Source organism: Ambystoma mexicanum, chromosome 7q (assembly GCF_040938575.1).
Source record: "Ambystoma mexicanum isolate Mex_15411 chromosome 7q, UKY_AmexF1_1, whole genome shotgun sequence".
Classification (NCBI taxonomy): domain Eukaryota; kingdom Metazoa; phylum Chordata; class Amphibia; order Caudata; family Ambystomatidae; genus Ambystoma; species Ambystoma mexicanum.
The window spans coordinates 878,330,804-878,343,238 of NC_090941.1; the positions used below are offsets into that span (position 1 = coordinate 878,330,804).

At 42.5% G+C, this 12,435-nt stretch overlaps 1 protein-coding gene across 1 annotated transcript in view; it reads right to left on the bottom strand.

The window, feature by feature from the left end:
* The window catches only part of LOC138528089 (uncharacterized), an 840,778-nt gene that overhangs the window by 578,769 nt on the left and 249,574 nt on the right, over window positions 1-12,435 (bottom strand). The gene's annotated exons all lie outside the window — the stretch shown is intronic.

Here is a 12,435-nt window from a genome sequence, read left to right on the forward strand (position 1 = left end):
CATCCAGATCCTGCACCCGCGAATGGGCAATTACAGGGCTATTCCGGCCCAGCAGGACCCGCTAATTGCCCTTTCGCGGGTGCCAGGCCCAGTCCTCCATCATGTTCTGCTCGTGGGTGCTGTTACGGCCACCAGGTCAGAACTGGTGGCTGCAGGGGCACACGCACGCAGAACTCCTAGTATGGCGGTACAGTAGCAATGTTGCCGGTAGCAGTACCAGTGCCGTTGTTGCCTTTCCGCCATACTTGTAATGAGGCCCTATATACTCACCATCGAGACTGTTCCTGAGATACACACATGGGTAGTGCATGATTGCAGGCAATCTAAGCATCGCTATCCTTTATGCAAGAAAAAGCGTAGGTCCACACACCTACATGAGACTCAGTGATCTGCTCCCCACTGTCTTCTCCCATTGGTTGCTTGCAGATCCCTTGCTGCCAATTGCCCACCCTCACCCTCCTCTGTTAGATCCCCTTTTCCTCTGCTTTCCCCCACTGTGTTCTTCCCCCTATGAATGTAAAGCGCTCTGTTGCTCCCCGAAGCTAGTTCAGCACTCAATACATACCCTTATAATAACAATAATAATAAAAACTTAGTATAGGGGCACAAGCCGCCTGTCTGATAGACCTTGTCTAACAAACACAGATCACTCTCAAACATGTTCCACAATCATAGCACATTTTCCCCTTTTTTAGCTGTCGCAACTTTTGTGAATGCGGACAGTAAACATGTAATGTGTGGCAATTAAATAAGAAAATACAATACACTTTCTACTGCAATGAGAATTCGCACCAAAGCATTCTCTGGTTGTCGATGAATACCTGAAACCTATTCATATTTAGCAAGAGCTTTCATAGAGCTAAGATGAGCAAAACCAATGATGCCAATATATGCCAGTATTGTTATTGTAAGAACACATGGGGCCTCTTTAGAAGTGTGGTGGTCTGGGAAACAAGGTTGTCAGTACCCTTGTTTGGAGACCGCTACACTATGGGTCTGCCTGCCGGGGCCGCTGCACTGGACAGGATTCACCCTGCCGGGTGCTATGGCCCCAGCAGGCAGATTCTTCACAACAAATGCGCTGGTACTGTTAGCAACAGTGTTGGTGCGTTCATCTCCCAACTCCCATAGAGTCTTAAATCCGGAGCCTGACTTCCTGCGCCTTTGGGACTTGTAATGTCCGGCTGCTGGGCCTTGTAATTTCCCTGTTGCACCGGGAAGTCTGGTGTCAAATTTTCGGTGTTATGGAGTATGGTAACATAGATATGATTTTCATCAACGAAACATGGCTACCTACCTGGCACCACTGGACCAGACCTTACACTTGCTGTGCCTCATGACTATTTGGTAATCACTATAGACAGACTCTCTGGGAAGGGAGTAAGAGTCGCTTTCATCTTCATACAACATCCTAATATTCATGAGGTTACCATTGAGACCCCTGAGGACTCGGAAGGTTTGTTGACCAAGCTTCTTCTTTATCCTGAGTCACATATAGATTTTTTAATATTGTATAGACCTCCAAATAACATACCACATTTTGAGACTCAGTTGATCACTAGCCTCCTCTCAATAATTAGGCCCTGATCCAATATATTATTGCTGGTGGATTTTTATTATTGGTATAATGATGACGTTGATCATGTAGTTACCTCAGTTAATCAAGCTCTTCTTGATCTTGGTTTTCATCAGCATGTTAGAGCCACCACCCATAGGGTATGTAATATACTGGACTGGATTTGTACTCTTGAAATTATGATTTATGATCTCATGATCTCTCTCTGTCCATGGTCAGACCATTTTTTTTTAACTTTCTGTTGCTCATCCATAGCCTCAAGCAATGTGTGTGCCCCGTTAATATCACTGTCTCCAGATGCAATTTGCATAAAGCCACAAAACACTCTCTTTACAAAGTTGCATACACCGTATCAGGTACTTGTGTTTCTAACATCTGCGCAAGCCATTGCTGATCACTATCAGCACTTACTGACTTCATCCATAGATGAGGTTGCTCCAGTAAGAAAGTGTAAGACCTGGGTCAAGTTCAATAAACAATCCTGGCTTATGTCTGATTTGTACAAATTAAGATCTGAAAAATATAAATGCCACAAAAATTGGCTTAAATCTTTTTCCCCAGAAGATAAGGAAGTCTATCACCTGGCTGTAAAAAAATAAAATAAGGGAGCCATACTTAATGGCAAAAAGGAACGCTTTGGTTTGTGCAGTTATTTTGTATTGTAAAAACTTGGTAAAGTTCTGAGAGAACTTGATTCCCCTGCTGTGATGCCACAAGACTTTATTATCAAACATGAAGCTTGGTGTATTGCCATACACAATGCCTTAATGAACAAGGTTCTAACCCGTGAGCAATAAATTGCTCTAAAACAAGCTATACCTTTGCAGCCACCTAGTTTCCAGAAGAGCCTTTGAGCCGACTCTCCGCCATTTAAGTTTGCTAATGTTACAGAACAAGAGGTTGCAACCCTTATCCACTTTCTTAAACCTACAGTGTGCAAAGGAGATTCTTGGCCAGCTGTTATAGTGAAGGAGTGTGTGTGTTGTGATCCTTGTGATTACCCATTGTATCAATGTCTCCTTCATACATTCAGCACTGTACCTTCTACTACTAAGCAAGGGATAACCCCTTTGTTTAAGAAGTCTGAGTTGGATCTCAGTGTGGCCACCAACTATGGACCAATAACCAATCTACCTTTTCTCTTAAAGATTATTTATAGAGTTCCATGCTTGCAAATACAGTTGTATGTAAAGGAGCACAATTTGCTCGGCCTTAGGCAGTCAGGTTTAGGGCCGCTCATGGGACAGAGACTACCTTTTTAGATCTAAAATCTAATATGCTTCAGATTATGGACAAGGGTGGTGTGTCCATGCTGAAGTTCTTGGATCTTTCAGAGGCGTTCAAACTGATAGATTACAATATATTGGTATACAGGTTGCATTATACTGCTAATTTCTCTGTTGAGGCTTCAATTTGGGTTCTCTCTTTTTTATCAGGTCATATGGTTAGAGATTTCAGTGAATCCGCAACAGCTCACCCCACTAATCTGGTCTGTGAGGTCCTCCAAGGGACATGTCTCTCACCTACTCTTTATAATATATCACAAAACCACTTTTTGACATTCTTTCTGCTCTTGGCGTGCGCTATACAGGGATATCATTTCACTAAAATGCCTGGGGTAGCGGAAGTCACATAACACGACCCCTTGACCTGTGATGACATCACAGGAAGTGATGTAATTTGACCCCACCCCCAAGTGACATCATGGGAAGTGAGGCACACGGCCTTTCACTCCCAAATAAAACATGGAGTGGCATCCCATAGCATTGTTCCTCAGTACACTAAGACAAATATGGTTACAATATCACTGTAATATGATATGTATTTCATACAGGAATGGATCTCCTTATGTAGTGTTAATATATGTCTGTATAGGCCCATTTTAGCAAATTACTGTGAATGTAAGCAGACATCCAAGGCCAAATGATGCCATGCAATGGAAAGAAAATACATGTGGCTGTTGCATGAAATGAAAGAAGGTGTGTCAACAAATTCATCTCTTGGAAACAGAGCCAGAACAAAAGGGTGATCGCAACCAAGGGATGCATGCAGCTCTTAATTCGTAAAAAAAAGAAGTGGCAAGGCTCAAATACTTTCATGCACGCCTGTGACGCATTGGGTGGGCAGCTCCACATCACTGTTGCCACCACCCGTGTCCGCACACCACAGTTTCAACATATTTGGGATTAAAGCTGCCACTTGCACTAGCTCATTGTGGATGATAGATGCCTGATTATAGCAGATATGTGATTTACAAATACCAATCAACATAACATAAATTAAAATAGCGTACTAGTTGTGTGCTGAAACAAAACACATGTTTAAGTACTGGTTTAAACAGATACTCATTGTTATTATTCAAATGCCCGGGCACAGTTCTATTTGTGGTGTGAGGAGCCATAGAAATAAACTAATTCTTTAAGAAAATGAGCAGTAGGGCGTGTTGCACCATGAACCTGAATCCAAGTTACTTGTTTCATTAGTCATCACTAAGTGGTACGTATGCACTGAAAATATAGAAAAGTATAAGGAAAATCTTTATTTCTTCCTATTCTTGTACAAAATCTAAAGCCAATGTTTTGCTAAATATATATATTTATTTATGAAAAACATTCTTCCATAATAAAATATAATTTTGTATTGTTTTGAAAACAAGTGTTTTAAAATTGATGTGAAGAGTAGCTTATGTTATGATGTGTTACAAGTGAGTAGCGCCCACCATTGAAAGCCGGCAATCACATTGTCAGCAAAGACTGTGTTTACCATGCTGATCTTTTTTCTGTTTCTGTAATCATCGATAGATAGGGAGCAGTAGAGGCTGCAGAGGGCAGGTAAAAACGGTGGAGAGGAAACATGGGAGGAATATCAACAAGGTTGTAGGGTGATTGACAAGTGAAGTGAGTAATGAGATTGCCCGATCATAGCACCAGTTCCTCAGCTGTAGTACCAGATGGACATTATGTTATATTGTTGGTCATTTCATTTGTAGTGCGTCTTCTAATAGTGCCATTGGAGGCCTCGTGTAAATAAGAAATAGAAAGGTAAAACCCTCAATACTGAAACCCTGTGCTGAACAGCCGTGTAATAGCTGTTTACTAAGAGCATATGTGATTATCGACTCATGTGGCATACATCATATGCACACGCATTAAAGCACTTAATTCCTAAAGAAAGACTGAGCCCAGAAAATAGGACACGTAATATAATTTCTACAAATGTCACAGATGTTGCCACTCTTTGTTTTCATGAAACTATTTATTTTCATTCTGTTAGTCAGGACTAAAATAGCGTTCCTTGATAAAAGGGAGCTTCTCTCCCCGATGGACGCCTGAACACGGGCTCACTCTCAGTGCTCTAACAAAGTGAGTGTGCAGTGACCATATGTTGCCCAGGGTTATTTCATGTTATGCTATAGCAATAGCTACATCAAATATTATGTCAATAATAAGTACACTGTATACAAACATCTACAAAAACATGTTTTTACATGTTTTCAATAGGGGTTGCAAAGACCATGCCACTGGTCTTAAAGGACAAAGCAGGGGTCACAGCGACCCCTACATGCTATCCCTGACTCTATACTAACTACACCGATGATACACAGATTTTGTTGTGCTTTACGGGGGAAGATAATATGTATTCGGAGAATCTAATAAGATATTTAATACTATCCAAACCTGGATGGCCTTCAATGTTTAAGCGTTGAATGACTCTAAAACAGAACTACTCATTGCTGGAACCCAACAAAGATCATCAAAGTTTTCGGCTGATTTTAGTGAGTGTACCATCTGTGCGTGTGACATTCTAGTGGCCATAAAAGTGAAAATGCTGGGAGTTTATTTTGATGCCTACCTCACATTGAAATCCAACACAAATAATATTGTTTCTAGTTCCTACTTCTTGGAACTGCTATGTCGTATTCACCCCTTCTTGACTAAGGAGAATTGTGCTTGGTTTGCCTTTGCTATCATTGGAGCTAAGATTGACTACTGTGGAAGTCCTTTGTCCTGCACCATGCAAGGCAATATAACTTAGCTACATCCACTTAAAAATAGTGCAGTTAGAATAGTGAACCAAATCATAGTGCCTGGATCATGCTACAGAGGATTGACATGTCTTACACTGGCTGCCAGTGGGAGAGCACTTTGCCTTTAGAGTTTTTACTCTTGCCCAGAAGTGCTTGCTTGGGAAATGTCCATCTTCCATAAAATGTAGGCTGACCCTTAAACCTTGTGTTAGGACATTGCGTTCTAGTAACCTAACTTGTTGTCCATTTCTTGAGTCAAACTTGAAAGAGCCTGTAGACTGGCCTTTGACTCAATGGCTCCTCATCTCTGGAATAACCTCTGATTAGATCTGAGAGAAATACGTTCCTTTTTGCATTTTAAAGAAGGTGCTTAAGACACACCTGTTTAAAAAATATTGTTGGATTTGTTTCGATTATCCCATGACCAACTCTTGGCTACTGTCGTCTGGTTCTGTTTAATCTTTAGCTCTGGAGTTCTTTCTGTTTCGTTGTCTGTGTCTGTCTGTTCTTGTTTGTTTATCGTGCGCCTTAATGCCTAATTGCTCCTGGGGTGCTACAAATGGACAAACATTAACATAGACACATTGCTCAGGTCAGCCCCCCTATGTCTGCCACCTCATTTCCTAGAACTGACTGAGACAGGAGTATCTGTTCCCTCCAAACTCCCACCTCTCTTGTTCTTCCAGCATTAAACAATAAGGTTCCCTTCATCCCACTGTAATCTGGCCACTTGTGTTTTACTCCCCTCTTGCCCTGGAGGCAAGCATGGCTGCGCAGCCTATGGTGAACTCTCAGAACTGTGCCCTGTTCATTATGCTGCTGCATATCACATACAAAAAAGAATGAAAACAGAACAAAAAAGCTAACCTTGCAAACAACCCAAATGCCCTTTTACAGACCGTTATCAAAACGTTGTGAGCAAAGAATGGCACACTTGCATATTAATGTTCTCCCTGCACAATGAACAATGTAGAACCAATAGTAAACATTTTTTCAACTTGTTATATGAAATTCGAATCAGCGAATGCGTATTTTGGTTACCTCCCTTCCTCAGGATGGATACAAGGTCTGGTCCATGCACTCCTTCATACAGTTTTCTCGACCTCTATTAAATACACATCTTTATTGATGACACCCTATCACTTCAGAAAGTACATCTCTGAATACAAGTATTTCTGGTTGGTGTGTCTTTTATCTTTTTATACTGTTACCTCACAAGTTATGTCATAAATATTGATAGTGACAATGGGCCTCATTACGGCTTTGGCTGCATCCAAAACCGGGTCCGGGTCCGATTTCCCTGAATGGGGAATTACCGGGCCATTCCGAGTTTGGAGGACCTGGTAATTCCTCCCTCAGGGAACCCGGGCCCAGATCTTCCCCGTTCCTATTCGAGCCCCCATAGGGCTCAATGGGAATGGGTGCAGGGAGCTAACAACGGGCCGATTACGACCAGCCCGTTGTGAGCTCCTTGGTCCCCTTGCGAGACCTGGTAACAACGCCTGGTTTTACCAGGCATCCTTACCGGGTCCCGCGAGGAGAACTCATAATCAGGCGGAATGGGTTTAACGGGTCCACATCCATTAGCGGCACCCATTAACCCATTCCGCCAAGATTGTAATGAGGCCCAATAAGTGTACCTTTTATCTTTTGTCAAAAAGGTGGAATATTTATTCCAGAAAACCCAAAACAAATGTATGGATTTATTTATTACATTACATTTATATAGCGCACCTAGACCTGGGGCATCTGGGCACTTGTTTTTAAGAATATGGTTACAGGTGTACATATAATCCTATGAATCATGAAGTTGGTTACATCCAGTTACTTTCAAACTTGCTCATAAGAAGTTTCTTGGGGAGTAGGTTACATCTAGTTACTTTCATCTTAGTCATGATCATATGCATAATTGCAGTTTAATGGTACATGGGGATTGGTTGCCTTCTGCTGTAATCCGATAGAACCAGATTTTTAGTTGATGGGGTTAGTGACTCCCCAAAGGATGGTCTTGGTGTATTGCTGAAAGTGAGGAGTGGTGGTATCTGTGTCCCATAGGGCGGCTCGCTCCCACTAGTTGGGGTGAGTATGGGTGTGGAAGGAGGTGGCTTAGTGGTTATTTTGAGATCTTGTTTGAAAAGCCACGTTTTGAGCTTTTTTCGGAATGACTAGAGTGACTGGTCAGTTTTGAGCTCAGGTGGCACGGCGTTCCAGTTGTTGGCAGCCAGAACCGGTAAACTAGAACCGGCTGCTTTTTGTCTTTTAAATCTTTGGATGGTATGCTGACCGATGTATGGAGATCTGGTAGGTCTGGATGTTTGAGATTTGGTTGATTGGCTGGTGGATGTCTTGTCTAGTGGTGGTTATGTGAACTGACTTGGGGATGTTGACTGCAGCTCGGATAGCATTGTTTTGCACAACCTGAAGTTTGGAGATGTTTTTGGCCGAGGAGCCTGCAAATATGGCATTGCAGTAGTCGATCCTGGAGAGGATCAAGGCTCTTGCCAGTGTGATGTGGATCTCTACCGTTAGTAGAGGTTTGCAGGCAGTGATGAGGTTGGCTGTGGAGGATGAGGCTGAAATGATGGCATTGACTTGGGGAGTGAGAGTTAGTGATGAGTCGAGGTAGATCCTTAGGGTTTTGACCTCTTTGGCCACTATGATTGTGTTCCCGTCGATGATGAAGGAAGTGTAAGAGGATGAGAGGTTTTTCAGTCTAGCAGGGCTGCCTATGATCAGAATTTCAGTTTTATCATTGTTGAGGCAGAGTTCGTTTTGTGCCATCCAAGCCTGGATGCCAGAGTAGATGGCGTTCAGGGATTTTGAGTCATTGTCGTGGTTGCCTGTGATGGGTATGAGTATCTGGGTATCATCAGCATAATTTGTGTATGTGACACCCAGTGTGTCAAGTCGGTCAAAGAGCGGTTTGTTGAATGCATTGTGGAGTGTGGGGGAGATGCAGGATCCCTGTGGAACCCTGCAATTGACTGGTGAGGGGGGTGCAGCCGCTGTGGTGGAGAAGACCCTCACAGAGCGGTTTGACAGGAATGATTTAATCCAGTTTATGGCATTGTTGGAGAGGTGGGCATCGCTATTGAGGTGACGGCATTGGATGTTATGGTTCACCAAGTCGAACACCGCCGAGAGGTCCAATAGCAGGGGTATGGTCAGGTCGACTCTTTCTCTAAATTGATCCATTCGGGTTTTGAGAAAGACTAGGGCTGTTTCCGTGCCGTGGCCAGGTCTAAAACCTGATTGGCGCAGGCCAAGTGGGTTGCACTTTTCAGGGAACTTCTGAATTTCTACATATGCCACTCTGTCTAAGATTTATACTAAAAACAGCACTGTGGTGATGGGCCTATAGTTCGTTGGCACGTTAGGGTCCAGGGTGGCTTTCTTCAGAAGTGGAAGTACCCAAGCTTCCTTCAGATTTTTATGTACTTCGTTGGAGGTAAAGGAGTTGTTAATTAATGACGTGATGAATCGGGCCATGTTCTCAGCACAGTCTTTGACTAGGGTGACCGGGCAAATGGCTGCTTGACATTTAGATGGTTTGAGGCCTTTTATGGTTTTTATGGTCTGTTCAATGGAAATGGGAGAGAATTCAAACCCAGGAGGGGACTTTGTAGGGTTGTGTTCTGTGGTAGATGGTTGGGGGGGCAAGTTTTGTTTTTTTCAGATTGATTTTCAGTTGTAGTGTGGTAATTGTGTCTAGGATTGCTCTTTATATGCTTTCGCACCAGGCCTGATCTTAAGTGGCCGTGTCTGGTGCCTGGGATGGTGTTCTAGTTCTCGTAATACAGAGAAAAGCTCTTTGGTGCTGGACTTGACATTGTTTATGCGTGTGTTGTACGCCTTGCTCTCAGCTAGCAGGGTGGCTTTTTTATATTATACGTCTTGTTATGAAGCCTGGGGTTTGACTTCCATTTAGATTCTGCAATTCTCTTGCTTTTGCACAGGTTTTTGAGCTCTGCCGTAAAGCAGTGGTTGATGTGGGCTTTAGGTTTTCCTTTGCAGGTGCCGCGGGGGGCTATTTCATTAATGGCTGTCTCCATAGTCTGGTTGTAAATGTCTACTAGTGCAGAGGGGTCAGTAATCGTGTCATTGTGATCTATGATTGGGGTCAGTAGTGGGAGCATGTTAGCAGGTGTGATATTGCCAAGGTTGCAAGCTTGGGTAGCAGGTGTGATAGCGCTGGGTGTGCTAGGATGGAATGGTGTGTTGATGGTGAACAGTATTGTATTGTGATCTGACCAGGGGCAGGCGTCATTGTTCGATATGTTGATGGTGCAGTTATGGCCAGCTAGCCAATCTAGGGTGCAGCCTTTGTTGTGTGTGTGGGGCTGGTGGAATGGATTGATAATCCTAGAGCTGCCATGGTGTTGGCTAGGGCAGTGGCTTGATTGTCATTTTTATCGTTGAGGCCCAGGTTAAAGTCTCCTAGGATGATGACCTTGGAAGTGGGCTTAAGATCAGAAGTCAGTAATGTGGCTATGTCCTCCTCGAATGATGAGGTAGGGCCTTGAGGTCTGTAAATCCAAAGAAAAGAAAATCATATTTGTAACAAAGGTTTGTTGCACTATTATAACAAGCCGAAAACAAGAGCTACACAATTATTGTAAACTGAAAATCACAGGCCGACTGCATTGCGGTCAGTTTCACCCACTGGGCTTGTAATGGCAAATTCCCATCACAATAGCATTTCTTTTTGATAGAAGTTCGTAAAATAGTAAAGGTGCAAAAGAAACAGGGAGGTAGTAAAAGAACAAAATAACATTATTTGATCAGTGTTTGTATTAATAAAGCCGTTGGTAAGCATCAGTGAGTCTTATCAAACTAGCTCACAAATTATATCTAACCTTATAAGAGTTTCATGAGGTAATGGTTTATTGATACCTACTATGAATAAAAGTCCTATTGCGTGTCGATTCGGTAAGCCCTTATGTACAATGACCTATCATGAGAATGAAGTACTTATCAGTGTAAGCCGTACCCTTATTTGAATTAGATTATGTCATTTAATACTAATGCATTCAGATTGGAATTGATTGGAAATAAAGAAAAGTGGGACCCAATTTACATTGGTGTTAATGAGTAGCTCAATCTGTTATTTGCAAACCATTTTATGGGTGTACATATTATGTCACAGTAACCCATTCCTAAGTACGACAAAGAGTGCTATATACTCAGCCCAAATGCTAAATAAGTCAAAAAATATACAAGTCATTCCCCACCATTAGCCATTAAGAACGAGTGCATCCTTATGTGCTTTTAATCTGCAATTATCCATGCACTTACCCCTTCAGTAAATCCGGTGCTATTGCACTTGGCCTTGTTTGGCAATTTGGATTAGTCCTGGCCTCATTTGTGAAGAATGCTGCAGAATGCTGTATTTATGATTATGCACAGTAAGTGACGTCAATACGTAAACTTGTGACATCATCTGTAAACACAGATGATGTCATGTGCCTGCATCTGCTGTACACTGTGGTCAGAAGATTCACTTTGTTACATATTACTTGATCCTTTACATTTGACCTTGTTACTTATGTTATTCAGTTTTGCAAAATTAAATGTTGAAATGTTGTAACCAGTAGAGCCGCCCTATAGTTAAGGTGAGTCGGTCTCCCATAGGAACATCTTAAAATTCTATTGTTAATAATTTTTGCTTCAAGTAACGGATTTGGCCAGAATTACATAAGTGATTAGGGACTGCAAAGTTTCATAAAGATTTGTTAAAAAATGTAAAAAGTTATTAAAACCACAAAAAAATAATGTTGCCAAAGTTGCATCCTACTTCCCATTCATTTTCCCATAGACAAACGAGGTCAATGTTTGGTAAAGCACACAGCCCAAACCGCTGAGCGGATTTGGTCAGGTCTGAAACAACTTGAGCATGATGCGTTCGAAAGAGTGCTTTTTGTGGTTTGGGTTTATTCCGTGCAGTATTGTGCCCATTTCTCAAAAAGAGATAGCTGTATCTCAGTTAAATTGCCAAAACTGGGTGTTTTTAGTAATGAACCAGCCGCCATCTTGTTTTTCTCTCGATGTGAGAGATAGCCGAGTGTATGGGGAAATTACACATAGGAAAAAAGCCATTTGCAGGTCAAAAAAGATGCAAATGCTATCCGACTAGGCTAAAGGTGGGGTGTGGCTAGAGGCTAGCTAGTGAAATGTGATAGTTGGAGGGGGACTAGGGACATAGTTTGCAACACAAAGCTTTCTGTCGACTCGGCAATAGCTGCGACTAGCCGACATCTCAAAGCAAACTGCGTCCAAGAAACAGCCTATGTTTAGGGGGAAAGGCAGAGGGCAGGGGAGGTGAGGAGACCACCTGGGCAGCTGAGAGAGCTGGCAAAGATGAGGGGTACACTTGGTGATGGCCTGGGAGGGCACGAAAGCATTTTGTTTGTGCCGTTTTTCCCAATAACCCTGGCTGTAATGGACTATAGATAGCCGAGGGTATGTTTAGTTGGTTAACCACGGTAAGAGATTTTTTTTAAATATATTTTTACAGCTATAGTGACGTCAGGATTGAAAAACCACTGGCCACGGCCATGGTCCATGTAAAGATAGCCAACCAGGTAGCACCAAGGACAGACTCTGCTTAGCTTCAAAGTGAGTAAGGGGCATGCCTCCTCTTGCCTTGTTGGCTGATAAATGAGCCAATGTAACAAGACCACTTACAGAAATGGGTCAACCCTTTCCTTGTTTTAATGCTAAGCAGGGCCATTCCCAGTTACTGCATTAATGGGCGACCAAATGACACAATGCTTGTGTCAGTCGTTCAAAGTTTTGCACTTTGTGCCTTTTGCTGAATTTTAGTCTGGTATTT